Source organism: Danio rerio, chromosome 12 (assembly GCF_052040795.2).
Source record: "Danio rerio strain M-AB ecotype USA chromosome 12, GRCz13ab, whole genome shotgun sequence".
NCBI lineage: Eukaryota > Metazoa > Chordata > Actinopteri > Cypriniformes > Danionidae > Danio > Danio rerio.
In genome coordinates, this window is record NC_141032.1 from 44,667,501 (window position 1) to 44,691,209 (window position 23,709).

The 23,709-nt window shown below is 33.2% G+C and overlaps 1 protein-coding gene and 1 long non-coding RNA gene across 3 annotated transcripts in view; one reads left to right on the forward strand and one right to left on the reverse strand.

The window, feature by feature from the left end:
- Window positions 1-450, reverse strand: part of LOC147834566 (uncharacterized) — a 7,215-nt gene extending 6,765 nt beyond the window's left edge. Inside the window, exon 1 of the long non-coding RNA XR_015504565.1 lies at window positions 162-450. This is a non-coding gene — a long non-coding RNA (uncharacterized LOC147834566). The remainder of the gene's footprint in view (window positions 1-161) is intronic.
- Window positions 1-23,709, forward strand: part of tcerg1l (transcription elongation regulator 1 like) — a 195,548-nt gene that overhangs the window by 101,762 nt on the left and 70,077 nt on the right. The window lies entirely within an intron of this gene.

Consider the following 23,709-nt stretch of genomic DNA (forward strand, 5'->3'; position numbering starts at 1 on the left):
ACTGTCAAATCATACATAATGTCACAAGTTATAAGGTTAATCTGAAAATTTGTCTTCATTTATTATTAATTAATTAATTAATTAAATTATTAGTTTTCCAAAATAAGAGGGATCACACAAAATTTGAACCCGCATACCCCTCAGTAAATGTGTAGTTGCACCCCTGATTGGACTTGGCAGAGCAAAGATCTTCTCTAAAACTTCATGGGAAAATTCTGATAAGCAGGAACCTGCAGGAGACTTTAGAAGAAACAATTGAGATTTTAAAAAGCCTGATTTAACTTTCCTGCCGGCCACTGTGTGTTGAAGACTCTGAGAAACCTGAGAGAAAAGCTGAGCAGAGGGCAGAGATTAGGACATCACCCACAGAGATTAGACCCTCATCTACTCTGACAACCAATCAGAAGCACAGCATGAACATTTCAGAGTTTTCAACCACCTTTTGATGATAAAAAAAATAAATGAAAGGGAATTTTAATGTGAAGGCTTACAAAGGACGGATATGGAGGAAGGAAGTGACCCTCTTCAAAAGTGCTGAGGAAGAGTTCAGAGCTCCACCAGACACTCGTAATAGCTTTCTTTACTCCAAAATGATAAGATATCGGTGCAGTTCACTCATTGTGGAAATTGTGAGAGTATCTAGATAGGACACAGTGGCCTCCGTTTACTGTACATTTGCACAGTTTGTAATTATGGGCAAAGAAGGCTGTGCTACAGGTTTTATTGTTTATACTTTAGTTGTAATTGAAGTGTTGGTTGTAACTGATTGTTTGGTTTTAACTGATTGATTAGTTTTAATTGATTGGCTGGTTGTAATTGGTTGGTTGGTTGTAACTGATTGATTAGTTGTAATTGATTATTTGGTTGTAATTGATTGGTTGGTTGTAACTGATTGATTGGTTGTAATTGATTGGTTGGTTGTGATTGATTGTTTGGTTGTAATTGGTTAGTTAAGACTGATTGATTAGTTGTAATTGATTGGTTGGTTGTAATTGATTGGTTGGTTGTAATTGATTGGTTGGTTATGACTGATTGTTTGGTTGTAATTGGTTAGTTAAGACTGATTGATTAGTTGTAATTGATTGGTTGGTTGTAATTGATTGGTTGGTTGTAACTGATTGATTGGTTGTAATTGGTTGGTTGGTTGTAATTGATTGGTTGGTTGTAATTGATTGGTTGGTTATGACTGATTGTTTGGTTGTAATTGGTTAGTTAAGACTGATTGATTAGTTGTAATTGACTGGTTGGTTGTAATTGATTGTTTGTATGTAACTGATTGATTGGTTGTAATTGATTGGTTGGTTGTAATTAATTGGTTGGTTGTGACTGACTGTTTGGTTGTAATTGGTTAGTTAAGACTAATTGATTAGTTGTGAATGATTGGTTGGCTGTGACTGATTGGTTGGTGGCAATTGATTGATTGTTTTTTGTAACTGATTGGTTGCTTGGTTGTAACTAATTAGTTTGTTGTAACTGATTGGTTGGTTGTAATTAATTGGTTGGTTGTAACTGATTGGTTGCTTGTTTGTAACTGATTAGTTGGTTGCAACTGATTGGTTGGTTATAATTGGTTGGCTGTAACTGATTGGTTGATTGGTTTGCTGTAACTGATTGGTTGGTTATAATTTATTGATTGGTAGGTTGTAAATGATTGGTTGCTTTGTAACTGATTAGTTGGTTGCAACTGATTGGTTGGTTGGTTTGTTGTAACTGATTGGTTGGTTGGTCAGCTGGTTGTAACATTGGTTGGTTGTAACTGATTGATTGATTGGTTGGTTGGTTGGTTGGTTGGTTGGTTGTAACTGGTTGTTTTTTTCAGCTGGTTTTAACATTGGTAGGTTGTAACTGATTGGTTTGTTGGTTGTAACTGATTGATTAGTTAGTTGGTTCTTACTTGTTGGTTTGTTGTAAACCGGTTGGTTGTAACTGATTGTTTGGTTGGTTGGTTGGTTGTAATTGATTGGTTGGTTAAATGTAACTGGTAGGTTTATTGTAACTGGTAACTTTGTTGCTTGGTTGTAACTGATTGGTTAGTTCATTGTAACTGATTGATTGGTTGGTTGTAACTGATTGATTGATTGATTGATTGATTGATTGATTGATTGATTGATTGATTGATTGATTGATTGATTGATTGATTGGTAAATTGTAACTGGTTTGTTTTAACTGTCAGGTTTGTTGTAACTGGTAAGTTTGTTGCTTAGTTGTAACTGATTGGTTCGTTCATTGTAACTGATTGATTGGTTGGTTGTAACTGATTGATTAATGTTTGGTTGTAACTGGTTGTTTGTTTAATTGGTTGGTTTGTTTGTTGTAACTAATTGGTTGTTTGGTTGCTTGGTTGTAACTACATTCACAAGCTCAAAAACTTTGCAGAGTAGTTCTTAGCAATGCATTCTTCATCTATATGCCTCCTCTAACACATGCTGCTGTTTTGAAATGCTTATGATGACTTCAAACACTGTCTAGGTAGGCAGCTGACTGTGTTTTGGACCAGATCTGTTGTCCTCTTTTCTCATCCCTTGATTCCTCTGCCATCTCTCAGAGTCCACAGAGACTCGCAGCAGAAAGTTCCTGCTTCATTTTTAATGAATCCCGGCTTAAAGTTGCACTCCTACAGTGAAGTCTGTTTCTACTCCCACATTTACCTCACAAACTCTCTTTCTCTCTGCATCTTGACCTGTATCTCTCTCCATCCTGACTCTTATGCATGTTATTAGACCTCGTTTTCCAACAGTTTCAGTGCATATCTCTCACTGTACTGTAAACTATCACACTCTCTCCTCCTCAAGCTGCTCTTCTTCACTCCACTACTGCTTTCTGCACTTCTCCAGTATCTTTGCTTTAAAAAAGTGTGAAGATTATTCCCCGTGGAGGACTTGAAAACCAAAACTTAAAAAATTTTTTTTAATTTTTTTGTCATAAAAAATAAAATACACAAAACTAACTTGAATGTAAATCTTTCATTCATTCATTTTCTTGTCGGCTTGTTCCCTTTATTAATCCGGGGTCGCCACAGCAGAATGAACCGCCAACTTATCCAGCAAGTTTTTACGCAGCGGATACCCTTCCAGCCGCAACCCATCTCTGGAAAATGTAAATTTTTTATTTATCTATTATTTTACATGTTTTAGTAATGAAGCTCAATAAACAGAGGGAGCAATTGAGCATACAGTTGAAGTCAGAATTATTAGCCCTTTAAATTATTAGCCCCCCTGTTTTTCCCCAAATTTCTGTTTAATGGAGAGATTTTCTCAACACATTTCTTAAAAATAATAGTTTTAATAACAATTTTTTAATAACGGATTTCATTTATCTTTGCCATAATGACAGTAAACAATATTTGACTAGATATTTTTCAAGACACTACTATACAGTTTAAATAGGTAGGTTATTAGGCAAGTTATTGTAAAACAATGATTTGTTCTGTAGACTATCAAAAAAAAAAATATATATATATATAGCCCAAAGGGGCTAATAATTTTGACCTTAAATTATTATCTTTTTTTATATATATAAATCTGATTTTATTTTAGCCAAATAAAACAAATAAGGCTTTCTCTAGAAGAAAAAAATATTATCAGACTTACTGTGGAAATGTCCTTGCTCTGTAAAACAACATTTGGGATACATACTATAAAACTATACTATAGTTCCAGTTACTTAACCCTGATAAGGCTTTCGGGGTACTAACTAACTAACTAACTAAGGACCTTTGGAACACACACATTTTTCATTTTTTATTTGTTTGTTGGTTCAATTTAGTTTTTTTTCAAATAATCTTTTTTAGCGCTTTTATGATGCAGATTGTGTCAAAGCAACTTTACATAGAAGAATATAATGAATTGAAACAGTGACGGATCAGTTTTCAGAGTTTAAGTTCAGTTCAGTTCTGTTCAGTGTGGTTTAATTTCTTAAGGCCTAAGGTGTTTTATAAAAAAAAAAAAAAAAAAAATCCCCCATTTTAACAGTTAAAAATAGTGTTTGGGTCATTTCATATGCTGCAAAACAGTTGCATGATGACACTGTATGTCTTTACCAAATTATAAAACATTTAAAGTATTTTAAATAGCCACTTAAGAGATAAAATGTGCTGTCCATGTATTGGGCTTAGTGTTGGCTACTAAGCCGTAGGAGGTTAATATTCACTGCTGAGAGTCCAAACACTGAAGAGCAATCCATCGAAGCACACAAGTCCCGAACTATGCAAGCCAGTGGCAGTGTTTTGTGTGTACACATGGGTATACTTGTTTGTTTGCTTACTTTACATTGATTAATCATAAAAAATGTCCACTAATTTCTTCTGAAAGTGAAAACTTAGGCAGGGAAAATTAAATGTTTTATTTTTATTGTAAAAATACTGTATATTTAATATACTTTCAGTTACGTTTTGAGAGAAATAAATATGTACCTGTCATAAATGTGGGCAGTTTATGTGCAATTTATAATATATAATTCAAAGGAATTAAATTTCATAACTTTGATTTCAAATATGGTAATCATCATTGATTTTCCCAGGATCTCCCATTGTTAATGGTTAGATAATAATTGTTGTTGTTAATTTACTTAATCATATTTAATTACTTAATGTTTACATATTTAGGTGTCGTAGCGCTCTGATGTGTAGTGCAGAGGAGAGAAACCAAGTGCTGCTCTGAATGCAGCATTTAACACATTTAATGAAAAACTAAAACAACTAAAACAAGGCAAAACAAACCAAGAAACACACACACATGACATTAAAAGTTGGATGTCACAATGGAGACACTGACAATGAAGTGCGGATTCAAACGCAGGTTTATAACCAGGATGGTCAGGCAAATCCAGAGTCATAGTCATGGACAGGCGGAAAGTCAAAAGGCGGACAGCATAAAAGGATAAACAATAAAACAAAGCAAGGGTCTAACATGGCAAAGCAAGGCAAGGGAAATGCATTGTAATGGTAACTTGACAGATGAACAAGACTCGGAACAGACTGTGTGTTTGTGTGCTGTATAAATAGTCCAACTAATCAGTCTTTGAGTCTTGCGATCAGCCAGGATTAGGAACCGGTGTGTGTGTGCAGTGCATGACTGGATCTTGTAGTCCATATAATGGCGGATTTGTACTATGCAATCCTCCGCCAGGATTAGATCGCTGGTGATTGTGACACTGGAATAATAATTAAAAAAAACTTTAAAAAATTGTAAATAATATAATATAATATAATATAATATAATATAATATAGTTTAATATAATAGAATATATTATAATATAATATAATATAGTTTAATATAATATAATATAATTTAATATAATATAATATAATATAATATAATATAATATAATATAATATAATATAATATAATATAATATAATATAACATAATATAATATAATATAATATAATATAATATAATATAATATAATATAGTTTAATATAATATAATATAATATAATATAGTTTAATATAATATAATATAATATAATATAATATAATATAATATAATATAATATAGTTTAATATAATATAATATAATATAATATAATATAATATAATATAATATAATATAATATAATATAATATAATATAATATAGTTTAATATAATATAATATAATATAATATAATATAATATAATATAATATAATATAATATAATATAATATAATATAATATAATATAATATGTTTGGCCATCCCAGAAGTAAATGACTTAGATTTGCAGCTAAAGAAGGTCAAACCAAAACAGTAAGTATTATAATGTTTGCCACGTTGAAATGTCTGTAAATACCTGTAGTAAACACAGAAAAGGTGGCAGCACATTTCTCACAGGCGTTGTGTATAATTGTTTCAAAGTCAGAAAGTCAAAACACACCCACTCTGTTTAGGAGAAAATGACTATGTGTACAATGTGCTTGACACTTATGTAAATGATTCGATATCACAGTCAGTGTGTAAATAGCACCTGTCAGCGCAAGCCCCACACACCCACATGAGGCTGTTTTCTGTGCATTAGAGGCTGTATTTATGGCTGTATTTATAGGCATCCTTGATCTTGACTCTGAAAGCACTCGTACTTTCAACACATTTCGTCTTACATTGGCCAAGAAACACCCACAGGACTGTCTGATGACATGCAGAGTGACCAGACACTGTTCATTTCAATGTGTTATTAAGGGTCGGGATCTTTTATTCCATGCTGAAGTGTAATGTGATAAATAACTTATATGTGATATATTTTTACAAAATGCTTTTATGTTAACCATCTCCCTGCACTTGAAGTATATTTTTTAGTCGGTTCTGCATGACTTAAATGTCCTTGATCAGCGAATTCATGATTTAATTATTACTTATTTCTTAGAGTCCTTATTAAAGCAGACACTAATTTGAGTTAAACATTTTCCCTGTAAAAATAATCTCTTTAAGACTTTAAATGTAATATAATTATTGAATATACTTCTGCACTCATCATACATCATTTAATATATATGGTATCATGAATATGCAAAAATATCAAACTCTTACTTGCTTTACTTTTACTTGGAAAACTAAATATGCAAATTAGTACTCACCTCCACTTAGTTACACCAACTCAGACTATTTTCTAAACTTGTATTCAGTTAATTGAAGCAGTACGTGCTTGTTTAGTATACATGAATTATGCAATTATGCAAATTTGCAAATTAGACCCCTCCTCCATTCAGTCACGCTGCCTCTGACATGGTAATCTAATTTGTTATTCGTCGAATCAAATGCTCATTAGACCACGCCTCTAATCTATCACACTGGCTCAGACATAGTGAACTAATTTAGTATTAATCGAATCATGAATAAGCACATTATTCCCCTCCTCTTCTCAATCACACTGGCTCAGACATAGTAAACCAGAGATGTCAAACTCAATTACTGGAGGGCCGCAGCCATGCACAGTTTAGTTCCAACACACTTAGTTGTAGGGAAATGAGTTTGAAATCACTGTGCTAGACCATAGCTCTAATCAATAATGCTGGCTCAGACATAGTCAACTAATGTAATATTCATAGAACCATGAATATGCTCATTAGACCACGTCTCTAACGACTCACACTGGTTTAAACATAGGGAACTAGAATAATATTAATTTAATCAAAATCATGCTCATTAGACCACGCCTCTAATCAATAATACTGACTCAGACACAGTAAACTAATGTAATAATTATTTAATCATGAATATGTTCATTAGACCACGCCTCTAATCAATCACACTGGCTCAGACACAGTAAACTAATGTAATAATTATCTAATCATGAATATGCTCATTAGACCACACCTCTAATCAATAATAATGGCTCAAACACAGTAAAATAATGTAATAATTATCTAATCATGAATATGTTCATTAGACCACGCCTCTAACCAATCACAATGGCTTAGACATAGTGAACTAATTATCTAATCATGAATATGCACAATAATCCCCTCTTCTCAATCACACTGAGTCAGGCATAGCAAACTATTTTAATATTCATACAATCATAAATATGTTCATTAGACCAAACCTCTTATTAATAATACTGGCTCAGACACAGTAAACTAATTTACTACTATTCGAAACATTAATATGCACATAAACTCTAATCAATAACACTAGCTCAGATATAGTGAAATAATTTAATATTAATCAAATCATGAACATGCACATTAGACCACACCTCTAATCAATTACACTAACTCAGACAGAGTAAAATAATTTAATATTAATGAAATCATGAATATACCCATTAGACCACACCTCTAATCAATCACACTAGATCACACATAGTGAACTAATTTAATAATTATTAAATCATGAATATGCTCATTAGACCACACCTCTAATCAATAATACTGGTACAGGCATAGTAAACTAATTTAGTAATAAACGAATTATGAATATGCACATTAGACCCCAAGAAGTGCCATGGGATTATTAATGACCACAGAGAGTTGGGACATCAATTTAACGTCTTATTCGAAAGACTGCGCTCACTGATGGTACCTTATCCCCTTCACTTTAATGGGGCATTAGGACCCACACAAACTGCAGGATGAGCACCCCCTTTTGGCCTCATAACACCACATCCAACAGCAACCTAGTTCTCTCATGTGGTCTCCTATCCAGATACTGTACTGACCGGGCTCAGCCCTGCTTAGCCTCGAGTAACCGGTCTTGAGCTGCAGGGTTCAGCATTGAATACACTTTTATTTTGTACACAACTAGTCACAATTAATTGTTACACAGCACTATGCGTACAGATGTACAGATGTATTATTATTATTATTATTATTATTATTATTATTATTATTATTATTATTATTATTATTAATCATTATTAATAGTGGTAATAATAATAATAATAATAATAATAATAATAATAATAATATATTTTAATATGACAAACATTCATTTAAATTTTTGTTTTGTTAGTGACAAAATGTTATTTATTTTTATTTTAACAACCGACTATTATGCGTATCATAATTATGCATATAGCATCTCCTGTTCAATTGTCGAAAAAAAATATTATTATTTTTTCCAACTGACTTATGTACAGTTGAAGTCAGAATTATTAGCCCCCTGAATTATTAGCCCCCATTTATTTTTTTACCCAATTTCTGTTTAACGGAGAGCAGATTTTTTTTCAACACATTTCTAAACACATTAGTTTTAATAACTCATTTCTAATAACTGATTTATTTTATCTTTGTCATGATGACAGTAAAATAATATAGTATTATATAATATAATAATAAATAATATTTGACTAGATTTTTTTCAAGACACTTCTATACAGCTTAAAGTGAAATTTAAAGGCTTAACTAGGTTAATTAGGTTAACTAGGCAGGTTAGGGTAATTAGGCAAGTTATTGTACAACGATGGTTTGTTCTGTAGACTATCAAAAAAGAAAAAGCTTAAAGGGGCTAATAATTTTGACCTTAAAATGGTGTTTAAAAAATAAAAAACTACTTTATTCCAGCCAAAATAAAACAAATAAGACTTTCTCCAGAAGAAAAAAATATTATAAGACACTGTGAAAATTTCCGTGCTCTGTTAAACATAGTTTGGAAAATATTTTAAAAAGAAAAAAATTCAAAGGGGGTTAATAATTCCAACTTAAACTGTATATAGCATCCCCTTACTACAGTATAAGTGTAAGTTTCTGCATGTAAAATCCCTTTGACTTGCATTTGCTTGTTCTCTCCTGCTCTGTATGTGTGAGTTCATGAGTCAGTGTCGAGCATCTTAATGTGCGACTCAAGGCTGAGGCTGATGCAAAGTAATTAGGCCTTCAGAGATGTCAATTAGGCCTTTAGAGAAATCAAGACTTCAGTTTGAGGCGTTCACCTGGTCACCGCTTGAAAGAAGCTGGCTGTAAATCAGCTCAAGAAGTCTTTTTTTTTAATCCAGCATGAGTGTCAGGTAGATTCAAAGAGGCATTTATGTGTCAAGCTAAATATATTTGCTAATGGTCATTGGGGTGTCCGTCTATCCGTCAGTGTGTACGCATCACAAAGGCTTTACCTCATAACCAGACGTGATGTGCAAGATCTTGGGAACTGAGAGCTGCAGTGGGAGGAAGATTTTCAGCGAATAACCTACATAAATTGTGGCTTTTGCCAGGCTGAAATCTTTTATATGGCTTTATGAGACTCGGGGTGCAGTGCATGGATCATATGAACCGCTCTTTTTATGGTGTCTACTACTTTTTGTGAGCTTGACAGCTGGATTTAGTTTGAAAACTGGAATAAGTTTCTCCGTTCAGTGTGTTTGGAAATGTATGAAAATAAATAATGTCAGAATATAAGTTTATTTATGCATTTTATTTAATACTCGCTTTGGATAAAAGCATGTGATTAAATGCAAAAATGTACAATTAAAGCAAAAGTATTCACCCTCCAGAGAAAGTTAAATTCTTTTCAAATATTTCACGAGAGACGTTAAGAGTGATACACCCCCCCCCCCCCCCCCTCCCAAGACATTTTTCAACACATCTTTATACACTGTGTCCCCCTTTTCATTTCATATTTTGTTTAAATGCTATTAATGAGTCTTTTTTTAGTTTGTATTATTAATATTATTTTGTTCTGAATTTGTTTTTAGAAAAGCAATTTGGGGGCGATGCAGTGGCTCAGTGGTTAGCATTGTCACCTCAGAGTAAGTAGGTCATTAGTTAGTCTCGGCTTGACCAGTTGGTATTTCTGTGTGGAGTTTGCATGTTCTGCCCGAGTTGTTGTGGGTTTCCTCCACGTGCTCCAGTTTCCCCCACAGTCCAAACATATGCGCTATAGGTGAATTGAATAAGCTAAATAATTATTATATTTTTTAATTAATTAAATTTTTATTTTCTTTTAAATCTAAATGTATATTTTCCAGCCATGGGTTGCTTAATAAAACACTCCCTTGCTTGAACTTGTCACGAGTGAGACAGAGAAAGCACATCAGCACTAAGGAAAAATCAGATGCTCGAGACAAAGTAATTGCATATTAAAATAGCAAATGTATGGCAGAGGTTTATGATACAACAATTACAGTGAAGCATTAATTAAATCCTTATTTTCCATGTAGCGAATTAAATCATCCACCCCTAGTTGAGTATTGGACGGGCACAAACAAAAAAATATTTGTATATTTCTCTTGGAAAAAAAACATATTTTTGAAACAAATTTAACTTGACATTTGTTTTTTATTTTTTGTGCAATTTGTATATTAATTTGAATGTATTTTTTGTTGGTGACTTATCCACTAGATAAACGAGAATAACATCTGAGGTGATGTGCTTCAAAACCAGCCTGCTACACTCTTAGAAATAAAAGTACACGAGCTGTCACTGGGGTGGAAGCTTTTCAAAAGGTACTTATAGGTTCCATACTGGTACCTCAAAAGTATATATTGGTATCTACAAATTAAGAGGAACACTTTTGTACTTTTTAGGCACTAATATGTACCCTTGAGGTATTAATATGGACCTTTAAGGTACAAATTTGCACCTTTTGAAAAGTGCCAGTGTTTGTATCCAGTGACCGCTCGCGTACCTTCATTTCTGAGAGTGTAAATGCCTCAGCACCACAGCACAAACTGGTTAGTTGAATAAAAATAAATCTAGCCTAAATAAAATGAAAGAGAAATATTCAGTTTCAGATGAAATTATATTAAACTGTTTTCATTGTGGGCGTCACATTGTATGTGTGTGTATATATATATATATATATATATATATATATATATATATATATATATATATATATATATATATATATATATATATACACACACACACACACACACACACACACATACAATGTGACGCCCACAATAGTCTTGTATCCACAAAAAACTGCAAGAAGCATCTTTTTATGTTTAAAGTGTAAAATATTACATTAAAATATACAGTTAATATTTCATCATTGTATCTCTTAATATTATCTAATGGAGCAGAGCTAACATTATTTTTATTAATTAAGTGTTAAACAATGCAACAAACGTACAACTCTTTATTCCTAAATGTTAATTAATGGATATACAATTGTTTAATATCACTATTTTTAATTTAAAATAATTAGTTTGCAAGTCTGTTTTGTATAATAAATGCAAAAAAATGTTAATCTTCTCACTAGGCAAAGTTATTCCTTCAAAGATAAGCATTTAAGCACCCTAAACTAATCTTCCTACTTCAAGAAACAAATAATAATTATTCAGTGAGGTCATTATTATGAGTAATTTTTTAATTACTTAAAATCTGTCAGTAAAATTGTTTTCTCAGTGGGAGTTCATCTGAAATCATTTTATTTATTGATTTTAAAAAAATAATTTGCATCCAACATGTGTCCATCAAACTTTCTACAAGAGGGAATTAATGAACATATCAGAACAAGCTTTGGGATATTTATGGATCTTGTGGTCTTGACAGATGGACAGAAGCGAGATATTTGGAACATTGACATTAACATTGGAAGGATTGTGCTTATCCTGCCCGCAAACAAAGAAAGACAACAGGATCAAATAATACTGTTATTATAGATCAGCAAGCTTGGTGGGAAATGGGCAAATGTTTTTCATCAGTGTTTTCATAGCAAAAGTGTGAAGATGTTTTTCAGACAGAAAGAGAAAGTTGTTCTGTTACAGACCCAGATTTTATATAATGTTTACACTCATAATCATTTTCATTACTAAAAAAAATTGTTTATGCATATTTTAATAATTTACTTATTATTTTGGAATATTTAAAAATGTTCAAGATTATCTCTTCTTAAGATTGATACTTATAACTAATTAACTAAGTAACATTCATTTCTCATCTTCATAATTATGTTCAACTCCTGTCTCTATCCTAATATATAATTAATAATTTTATAATCAGTATTTTATGCCAGTGGCCAGTGAGCAGAGGGCCCATTGGTCACCTCTGTACATACCAGAGATGGGAAGTAATAAAGTACAACAACGAAGTATTTTACTTCACTACTCATTTTTCAGACAACTTTTTACTTCTACTCCTTACATTTTTAAACAAAACAAATATCTGTACTTTCTACTCCTTACATTTTAAAATCAGACTCGTTACTTTAGTTTTACTGTGTTTTGTGGCCCAATGTTACGTGGGTCTGTGTTATTTAATTAATCTATGTATTTATTGCTGGTTTGTGCTTGTTGCGATTGAGTACTAGGAGGAGTGTTTCTGCCCGGCTTATCCAGGATTGGATGATGCCCGTGACGTCACTGGGGATTCCCACTATATAAAGCTGACAGCAATGGCGTCTCTAGCTCTCTTTCCCATTCTACCTTGAAGTCTCTCGCCCTCCCTCAGCTCGGTGGTGGCTTGCGGTCTGGCTGGCGGTGCTCCGCAAGTCGATCATTCATGCAGATGCCGCTCCATTTAGTGTTTCGTTCATGTTAAAGTTTTGGATTCTTAGTTTGTAATGTGTTAACTAGTTTGTTTATTTTGACACTTTGTTTTGTAGCAGGTAGGGGTTTATTTTTCATAGTCACGCTTTGTTATTTATTTAGTTTAGCGAAGGTAAGCAGTGGCCCGGAAGACTCACCTATTTTTATTCCTTTCACGGGAGTTAGGTAAGATCTGTCCATTTAAAGCAGTATAGTCAGAGACCTGTTTACCTTAGCTTCCCTACCTGTCTACTTGATTTTTGTTAATGTTTTGTCTTTTGAAAACTTGTGATTTATGAAAAATTAAAAATATTGACGGAACGTCAATTTAACCATTCAACGTCTGTGTCTTCCATATGTTCGGCTCAAACCTTGATTGTTGTTGTTATTCGAGCCAGTTTTGAGTTTGGGCCGTAACACCCAATCTATACTGTCGTTGTGCACCTGCGTGCTGCAGTGCGTGGCTTTTTCTTATCACGCGCAGTAGGCTTGTTTATTAAGCTTACCATGGGGACGGCAAGAATGGCGAACTTTGATGAGAGAGAGGGAATCTGTGATGTAAACATGACTGATGTTATGTTTATACCGGGTAATAAGATGCATTTTAGTCTATCAGATCACAGCACAAAATATTTTGATGGTATGTTTGTCCAAATGCCATTATTAACACTGAAATGATGTCTCTCTTACATGACATCTATTTATCTATTTTTCTGAAAGCTGAAAATAAAGTATAATAATATTATTATTATTATTTTTATTATTTTTTATTAGAGGCTATATTAAATAGAAACCAAAATGTCCAATGGGTGGCGTCAAATCTTTATCTGTCACTGAATTGTTTATTCAGATTCATTTGTAATAGCTCATTTATAAATTAACTGACTCGCTCAAATATTTCTTGTTAGGCAAAGTTAGCACCTGTCAGCTTTAATTGTGGGGAAAACTGGAATATTTGGACTTTTGTCATCTAATTTCAGCTTCTGGGTTTGAAAAAATTTTTGGGGTGGAATTAAAATTGGCGATGTAGCGCAAAACTGCAAGTGAAGTGATGACGCGTCGGTTTCTCATTATTATTCATAGCAGAGTTTTTTTATCCTATGAGAAGAGCCTGCTTCTTAATTATTCATGACTGGACGTGCGTTCCAAAGACAAGGCAGACCTGCCAGTCCCATTGATGACTGGGTGAGACCGCGTCCACGGACCCACGGCACACAGTATTTAGCCGTTCATGAAGGGTCGTACTGTATGTGTTTGTTTCCCTGATGCATGGGGTTTGTTGCATGTTTTTCCTCGCAATGCTGACAGGGCCAATAGAGCAAAGCTGTTTGTGTGCAGCAAGCATTCTTGTCAGGAGAGCAGTACGAGTATGGCGGAGAATGCCGGACTTTGTCATTTATCAGGAGTTTGTTCACCTTTGACACATAGCCGTGCTGCTGTGTTCGCCTAAATCCTCCAGATTACCAACAGGGCTAATGGTTGAAATAGGCAGGGCAAGAGACCTGCTGCACTGAGTCTGCATTCAGACCCGGGGATTGAGGGAAAAGTCCTGATTTATAGTGTTTGTATGAACAGGATTATCTTTATAATGAGATAAATTGTGGTTATCTGTATATGAAATTACGAATAACAAATGTAGTAGGGCATTAAATTACTGTTTATTTCCTTTCATTATAACTTCGTAAACTATAAAATCACCCGTCTCCTCACGGTTTGTGTCTCATTTTGTGAGCCAATTGACAACAGTCGTTCGCTCCCCTCCTTCTCCCCTGCTGGCCACGCCCACTCCTCCCTCTGCTCGCAGAGCTCGACGCCCATTATGATGCATTTTTTGAAAAACTTCTGAGGTAGACTTGAACTGAAAGTGGGGGTGTCATGGCCCTATAACCTCAATTGTTAAGTGCTTCTTCAATGGTAATGCGTTTAAATCTTTGATATAAATAGTAACAACATAAAAGATGTGAATAAAGTATATATTGATGTGGATAATGTACAGAGAAAGACACTTTAGTTTTACATTAGGTTATTTTAGGCTACTGTATGTATAGTATGGCAGTTATTGTTTAAAACAGGTGTAAAGTAGTGTTATGTGTCCAGGTAATGATACATGGGGCTACTTTTTGAGGAATGTTATTGGACAATATTGTAGAGTGGTGTTGGTTGACTAGTTTGCAACTGAAAATTGGCCACAAAATACTTACAGAAAAAAACAGAAATGTATGTTGTTTTGTATAGATGTAAACATGATGTGCAGTGTGGTTACCACTGTGAAACTAAAGCAGGTATAGAAATGAATACTTCATACTTAAATACTTATTTTCAATACTTATTGCTTGAGTACAAAAGTGTAGTTAATACTTTAATTTTTTCCAGAATCATTATAAACATGAATATCTGTACTTCTACTTGAGTAAAGGATGTGTGTACTTTTGCCATCTCTGGTACACACTGCTCTCTGATTTAGGAAAGGCTTCCCCCTCCACACCAGCCAGTTTTTTTTTTAGCAGGGGGACATTGTAAATGTGCAAAAACCTCAGCTTATGCCGGAAAACATAAATATGCTAATATTTATTTTTAATAATGTAAAATACCAGCACAGTCACAGTTTTAGCTTGTTTATATTAATGAGTCTTTTTTAGTTTGCATTATTAATATTACTTTGTTTGGGATTTGTTTTTAAAATAGCAATTTGGTTATGGCAGAAAATATTTATTGCAAAAATATGTGCAGCATTTAAGAAAAAACAAAATGGCTCCTGTTCATCTTAAATTTCTTTCCAACTATTCAAATAAAAAATCCTGACTAAATTGGAGATTGGTATTGTGAATCGTATCGAATTAGGAGTCAGATGAATCGTTACATCCCTAACGCCCCATTCACACGGGGCTTCAGCGTCAACGCTTGACTGAAGGCGTGTCTAAAGCTGGGGCTGAAGCGATCATCATAGAAGCGTCAGCCAATGAAATTCAGTCAGCAATAGCCACTGTCTAGCTGGTGTATTTGCATACAGCGATCTGATTGGCTGACGCTTCCATCGGTGCTTGAAAAGTTGAGCTAGTCCCAATTTCTGCAGCGAGCAACGCCTCTAAACCGGCGCCAATGGATCCACAATGCAGTTAGGTTATGCCTGACGTCACCCACTCAAAGTGAATGGGAAGCGTTGACGCCGACGCCCCGTGTGAATGGGGTGTAACAAACATTCATTTCAGTTTCAATTCTCAGCTCAAGCGTTATATCAAATGAGTGTCTCATTTCTAATTGTGTATGAGGAATTCAATTTTAATACCTCTTCTCTTTCAACTCCAGTGTTATCTAGATGGTTTAGCATTCATGTCTAACAGCCGCTGGTATCTTTCAATGGAGCTTAAGCTTAAAAGTTGCTTTTTGGAGAAGTTTGTGCGGTGCGGTGTCTTCAAGGACTACTGAGTAAGGACTATTGATTATGAAAGTACAGCATCTGCCAAGCAATAATACAGGTCCCACTCCTCAGACAAGCCATTTCTGTAATCCTGAAGAGAAATGCTGCTGCTTTATCACGAGGAATATAATAGTACTTAGGGGTCTGGACATTTAAGTATTACGGACTTTAGACCTGGTTAATTAGTTTGGGTAGTGGGTTAGGTTAGGTGGGTTGGGTTACGATTTGGGTAAGGGTTTAGGGTTATATAAAAGGTGTGTGTGTGGATTGTTTCATATTAGCGGTGGGTTTAAGTATAGGGTTTGAACAGGGGGTCAGGGTTAAATAAAGATATTAAGAGGTGTGTATGTGTAGATTGTTTCATTTGAGGGTTGGGTTTAGGGGTAGGGTTTGAGTAGGTGATTAAGGTTGGGTTTTTGTTAAGTGGTTAGGGGGTTATATAAAAATATTAAACGTGCGCGTGTGTGTGTGTGTGTGTGTGTGTGTGTGTGTGTGTTAGGGCAAAATTGTTAGGTGGTTATGGGGTTATTTAAAGATGTTAAATATGTCCGTCCAAGTTTACATGTGCGTGTGTGTGTAGTTTTGAGCTTGTACACCGAGACTAATAACCACGCACACTGGATTAACTCTAAATGAGGCTATTAATAAGGCAAGTTTGTTATTTCCAATGGAGGGATGTGCATGCAAGGCTCACACTTTCCCGCCGCACCTAGTTGAGATGACAGGGAGGTTCTGTGACCGCTGGAAATGCAAACGGCTGAAGTTTAAGGAAAATGCAATGAAAATTAAACAGGTTTGCAAACCCACCTAAAGTTACAAACAATGGCGCCGGTGAGAGCGATCATGTTGTGAATGTTGATCCGCCAGCCAAGATCAATCGAGTGTTTTCAGAGAGAGTGCTGAAAGACTCTGTGGATCAGCTGTTTTTAATGGCCAGAATCTCGATACGTTGCATTCACTGCATGTTCAGCGTAAATTGCGGCTAAATATAAAATCTCTGTTGCTCATTCGCAGGAAGACGATGACGGCTCTTGTGTTGAGCCCAATGAGCCTTACATCCAAAAAAAGAGCAAGGGTATTTCTTTGCTGACATCGTTTTAACTCGCACGCTGAAAATGGCAGATGTGAAACAACAAACTGATGATATGGTAATGCACACCTTTCAATCAATATTGGTGGACGGGGGGACCACACTCTTACATCAACTTGCGATAGGTATCAAAATTGCTCCAATTGGTCTACCATTTTTATGTAGTTAAATTGGAAAAAAAAGGACTGGGTGTGTTTATATCACCCCAATATGATGGTCTATACCAGGGCTATTTAGAAACCGCCCTCGGAGGCAATTTGTTCTGGCCCTCCAAATAGTGTGACCAAGACAAACAAATAAATTTAGTTCAGTCGAAAAACGGCCGCTATAGCTCTGAAGTGACGTGCGTCTGTTCAATTCAGTATGAGCTGCAGAGGCTGCGCAGAGCGTGAGTCACCATAAGCAAGCGGTGCGGACAGCCGAAAACATTTGGATATGTTTTGTAGAAAATGCCTTTCGTACAATGCACTGTAATCATTTATAGGGATGCAATGATTAGCTGATTTCACTATTAACTGTGCTTTAATTCGTCACTGTTAATTAATCGTAAATGCTCCTCAGTTGCACGGAAAAGTTATGACAAGTTGCCAACTGTGCGCTAGTTTAAAGTTCCAAGTATGTACACAGAGGCTAATACGCACGCACAACGGATTAACTATAGCAGCGGCCGTTCCCATATCACGTCTTTTCCGCTTGTAAGTTTGTTATTTCTAATGTAAGAATGACAATATGCGCGCACAAGCGAAGCAACGTGCTTGCCTATGTCCGGGCGCACGCATTAGAAAACATCTCACGGTGAGAGTTGTGCGTGCCTTTCAGTGCAATGTAATCAAAATATATGTTAGACGAATTATTATTAAAATGATTATATACGCATGAACCCAGATGATAACCACAGTTAATCTAAACAGCTACTTCTCTAATATAAAGCTCGTTGTTCTAAATTACATTAGACGTGATCACCGTGAAAGTATGATTATTTTTCAGACTACATCGTTCAACCAAAATCTATAATGTTGCATCACTAATTGTTATGCGGTTCAAAACAAAACATATGAATGTGTCTGAATGTAAAAGAAGCCTACTTCAGCAATGCACTGCTTTTGTTGTGCGAAATACAACATTTTGAATGTTTGTACACAAAAAAAAAAGTCAATTGGACAATGCAGTTGTTTTAAAATACAATATAATAACACTTTAATGTAGAAAATGCCAATGTGGGTGTCTTTAAGAGCACAAATACAGCATATGGGCTCTTATATGTAGTTGTGTCATCACTCATATAGCAAAGTCATATCTCTCCGGCCCTTCGTTTGGGATGCTTTTCATGAATCGGCTCCCATGCCGAACTAATTGAATAGCCCTGGTCTATACACTATACCGACACATGTCTGTCTAAACTGCTTGAAAAGTAGATTTTCACCATACAGTAGGTACCCTTTAATACACAGCACTCTTATGAAAGCAGTCTGTGCAAGAAGCTGAACATTATTTTACAACATCATTAAATCCACAGTCTCCTCGTGTCCCATGATGATCTGAAAGCATACATTAATCCTGCCAGTGTCTTGCGTGCTGGCACTACAACACTTGTACACATAAATGGAGGATGTTTGTTTTCTCAACATGTCAACGTTTCGGAGAGTTACATCATAAAGGGGTCCTGATCAGAGTCTCTTTGATTTAATTTTCCACTCATCTCTGAGAACGGTACTTCAGACGCTCTTCAGGATCTCTCTTTCACTCAGTCTTTGTTCCCACTTAATTTAAGTGGAGTATGTGTTCCGAATGACGGCCAGCATTCCAGCAACACTACCAATACTGTGTTCATTTAACCTCTGAGCCCGTTGTTAAACAACTAACACTTGTGAAATGTTGCACAAAGTACTTGTGAATCCTTGAGCATCCTGTTGAGTTCTCAGAAGCCAAGCAAAGATGCGTTTAAAGCATCAGTTTTTGTTAAAAAAGGAGCATTGTAAACATTAATGCTGTTTCAAGCTGTTTATGTCAGCCGGATCCTTATTGCAGAGCTGTTCTTTTCATCTTTATTTAAATATGCTGATTTTCTTTCTATAGTTTTCTTAGTGTTGTATACCATTCAAGTTTTTAGTTCTAAAATCTCAAATATAGTTTTGTATTGTTATTGTTGCATTGACTCCTTTGTCATAAAAAAAATGTATGTAAAAATAAAAAACTTAAAAACAAAAATTTAAAATCAGAACATAATCTTACTCTGCATAAAGGTAATACAAGCTCACAAAGAGATAAGAATTCTCAGTTCTCAAAAACAAAAAGAAAAAATGATCGAATAAATAAATGATCAGATAGATAAATGAATAAACAATCAGATAAAAATAATCAGTTAAAAATAACCAGATAAATGAATAAATAAATAAATAAATACAAACAAACAAATAGTCAGATAAAATTATCAGATAAAATGAATAACTAAATACATAAACAACCCACCAAAAATAATTGGATAAAATAAATAAACAATCAGATAAGAATGATCAAATAAATAAATAGATAAACATGTAAATACATAATCAGATAAAATAAATAAATAAACAAAAAAAGAAACAGACAGGTAATAAATAAATAAAATAAATAAATAAAAGTAAATAAACTAGATAAATAATCCAATAAATAAATAAACAGTCAGATAAAAATGATCAGATGAAATAAGTAAACAATCAGATAAGAACAATCAGATAAATAAATGAATAAACAGGTAAATAAATAAACTAGATAAATAAAACAATCAGATAAAATTATTCAGATAAAATAAATAAGCAATCAGATAAAAATAATCAGATAATATATATAAATAAACAGGCAAATAAATAAATTAATTAATTAATGAGATAATTAAATAAATAAATTATCATATAAAAATAATCAGATAAAATAAATTAAAGTAAACAATCAGATAAAAAAATACATAAACAATTTGATAAAAAATAATCAAATAAAATAAATAAATAAACAATCAGATAAGAATAATCAGATTAACAAATAAAAATAATCAAAACAAATAAACGAACAGGTAAAAAATAAATAAATAAACAAGATAAATAATCAATCAGATAAAAATAAATGTATGAATAAATTATCCGAAAAAATAAACAAACAAACAAGTAAATAAATAAATATAAAAATGAGATTATCAAATAAATACATAAACGATCAGATAAAATAATCAATTAAACAAACAAACAAAGAAACAAACAAACAAACAAACATGTAAATAAATAATCAAATAAAACAAACAAACAAACAAACAAACAAAACTTTAACATAAATATATACTGTAATGTTAATACATACATTAGTCTTATTATAGTGCTAGCTAATACATAGTTATAAAATATAAATATAAAATTAAATGATAATACTTTTAAAATAAATATATAGTTTCAACATACTGTAAATAAAAAATGCCTTTATCCTGCCTCTATTTTCTGCAAAGGCAAATAACTGTACACACTGTTGTGTATTTGTTCAGTTATGCGTGTAATTCTATTACCCATAAAGTCTGCAGTAAAGTAGATGTGCAGGAGCAAGATTGAAGACCTGTCTAATGATCCTAACTGACCTTTAAAGCAGGAGATGCTCCTCACAGATGGAAAATGGCTGGCATTTAGTATAATTGACTTACTTCACTCTTGTAATCTCTATTGACCCAGCACTTCCAAGGAACAAAGTACATCCATGTCCTGTTATCTAGATCTCAAATTAAATCCAATTTCATTAGGAAGACAAACAGAACAGGGCACACGATGAAGAGAAAGCAAACAGCCATATCACTGGAAGGACCTTGCTTCAAAGTCTTTACCGCCCTGTTCATTTGTTCTGTCTCTACATTTGTGCTGTAATGATGCCCTTATAGATGTGTAGAATAAAACAAAGTATACCCTATCACCAAAGTTGGGTGTTATTAGTAAAAAAGTAACAAGTTACTGAAATAAATTACGTTTCCTTTGAAAAATAAAGGGTTACTATGCATTTTTATAACAGGCACTTATAATTTCTCTTGTACTTCTTTGTACTGTATCTTTTGACACAACAGTTAAACAAACAACCAGGCATTGTCTCCGCACTAAACTCTAATTGTTTTAGGATTTCCCAGAAGTTAAACCTCTTTACAGTCACAAAGACTTGGGATCGTTGTGGGAGTTGCAAATGTCAGAGTCTGAATTGTGTTTGAGCTTCTGGGCTTTCCTCAGCCAGCGCCCCCGTGCCCCATCTAATGCATGAAATTAGTTTCAACTAATTTCATAACTCCCGGTTCATAACGTTTAAGACCGAAAAGTCATGTTCTTATGCCCCATTAGATTTATGCAGTGTGTTCCTGCGCCAGAGTTAGAACTGGTGTTTTCTATGCAGAGAAAGTCTGGGTTCAATTCCCAGGCTGGAATAAATGTTTTTTCCCTCTGATTTTTTTTTTATTTATTTATTTTTTATAATAAATCAAGCAATCACTTAAAATTGCAAATATTTGCCAGTGGATGTTTTAGAAGTAAAGTTTAATTTTACTTAGTGACTTGATTAACAAACCAGAAGCAATAATGAACACATTTTCAGTTGCTTTATTATCATTATGGACCCTTTTCACAAGATATTTAGATTTTTAAAAACAGATGAACATGTATATGTATTTATGTATGTATTATATCATCTTTGCATCAAATTACAAAAAAATTAAATAAATAAAAAATACCGCTTATGTGAGGTGTTTCTAATTTAGGGTGCAGGAAAGTAAATTTGATGTGGTTTTCTCATCTGGTTACCGTTATATGTCCCACTATTTTTTCCCTTTTTCTAAGAGTCTTGATAACACCTTTGTCATTCTTTTTATTATTATCATTTCAGCAAACAGGATTGTAATAAATATATATATATATATATATATATATATATATATATATATATATATATATATATATATATATATATATATATATATGTAGTACTTTCCCTTTCCTTGCGCTCTAACATTACCAATGCTGTTTTCCACTACTGAAAAATCCGGAACTGTGGAAGGGGTTAATTGGATTTACTAAATTTTTTAAGGTAAGTGGTTGCAAACCATTTATAATGTTTAATAATTTATAATGAAGTTAAAGTAATTAAATTTAGTAACTTTGTTGTTTGTTTATTTCTTTGTTCATTGTACTTTTAAAATATATATTTTTAAATGAATTACTTTTATTTTTTTGAATATTTTACAAGATTTTATGTTATTTTTATTTTTATATTATTTTACGATATTTTAAATTGTATAAAATTTTTATTTTATTTTATTTATATATATATATATATATATATTATATCTTCAATTTACTTTATTTTATTTTTAATTTACAATTTTTAATTTCAGTTTATTTTATATCTAATTTATTACAATTTTATCTTATTTCAAATTTTAATTTAATTTTATTTTCTGTTTAATTTTATATTTATTTTTTCATATTTAATTTTATGTTTATTTTTATTTTAAAATATTTTATTTAATTTTTTTATTATTTTATTTCATTTTTTTGTTACTTTATTTCATTTCATTTATGCGAATGTGTACACCCTTTAATTTGGTCGAGCCTTACACTGCAGCATTCTAACCAGAAACGAGCTAATGATTTGTTGCTTACCTTCTCCTACTGTTGTTTTGATGCCCTTACTAGACCTATTGGCTCTTTTAAATGTTAAATTGTCTTTTGAAGCATCGAGCTTCCTTGTTTCCAAAGTTTCTAAAGCAGGTTTGCCCATTATTGCCCCAAAAGTGAAAGTGTTTTAATGACCCTGAACTTTAGTTCTAGAGGGTTATCAGATTTAAACAGTAGATATTGATTTGTGCTTGCCGACTTTGATATCCAGAACACTGCACTCTATTTTAAACTGCTGTGTCCAAAAAGTCCAATTGGTTCTCTTGCACATCCTCTCATCTGCACTTAATGTACTGTATCTGCACATTTAGTTGATGCATTCTCCATTTGGCTCTTTTGTTTGATCTCAACCCTAGTGTTGTCCATCTATCTGAACCAGTGCTCTGATGAAATCATGATTAAAGGTGCAGTGAGTGGTCTCTATACTAGTGCCGCCTTACAGAATGACAAAAGCATCATTTCAAATAAGTCAAACAAGTCAACATATCCCAATTCTTTTCGCATTCTATTGTCAATGCTGATTTAGTGTTATTTATTTATTTATGCAATACAGTGTATGGGAGTTTATTAAATTTTTTTTTTTTAAGTTGTAAAGTAGTGGGGGTGGGGGGTGTTTTCTACAGCTACTAAAGGCTGGTTTGTGCTTCTGCAT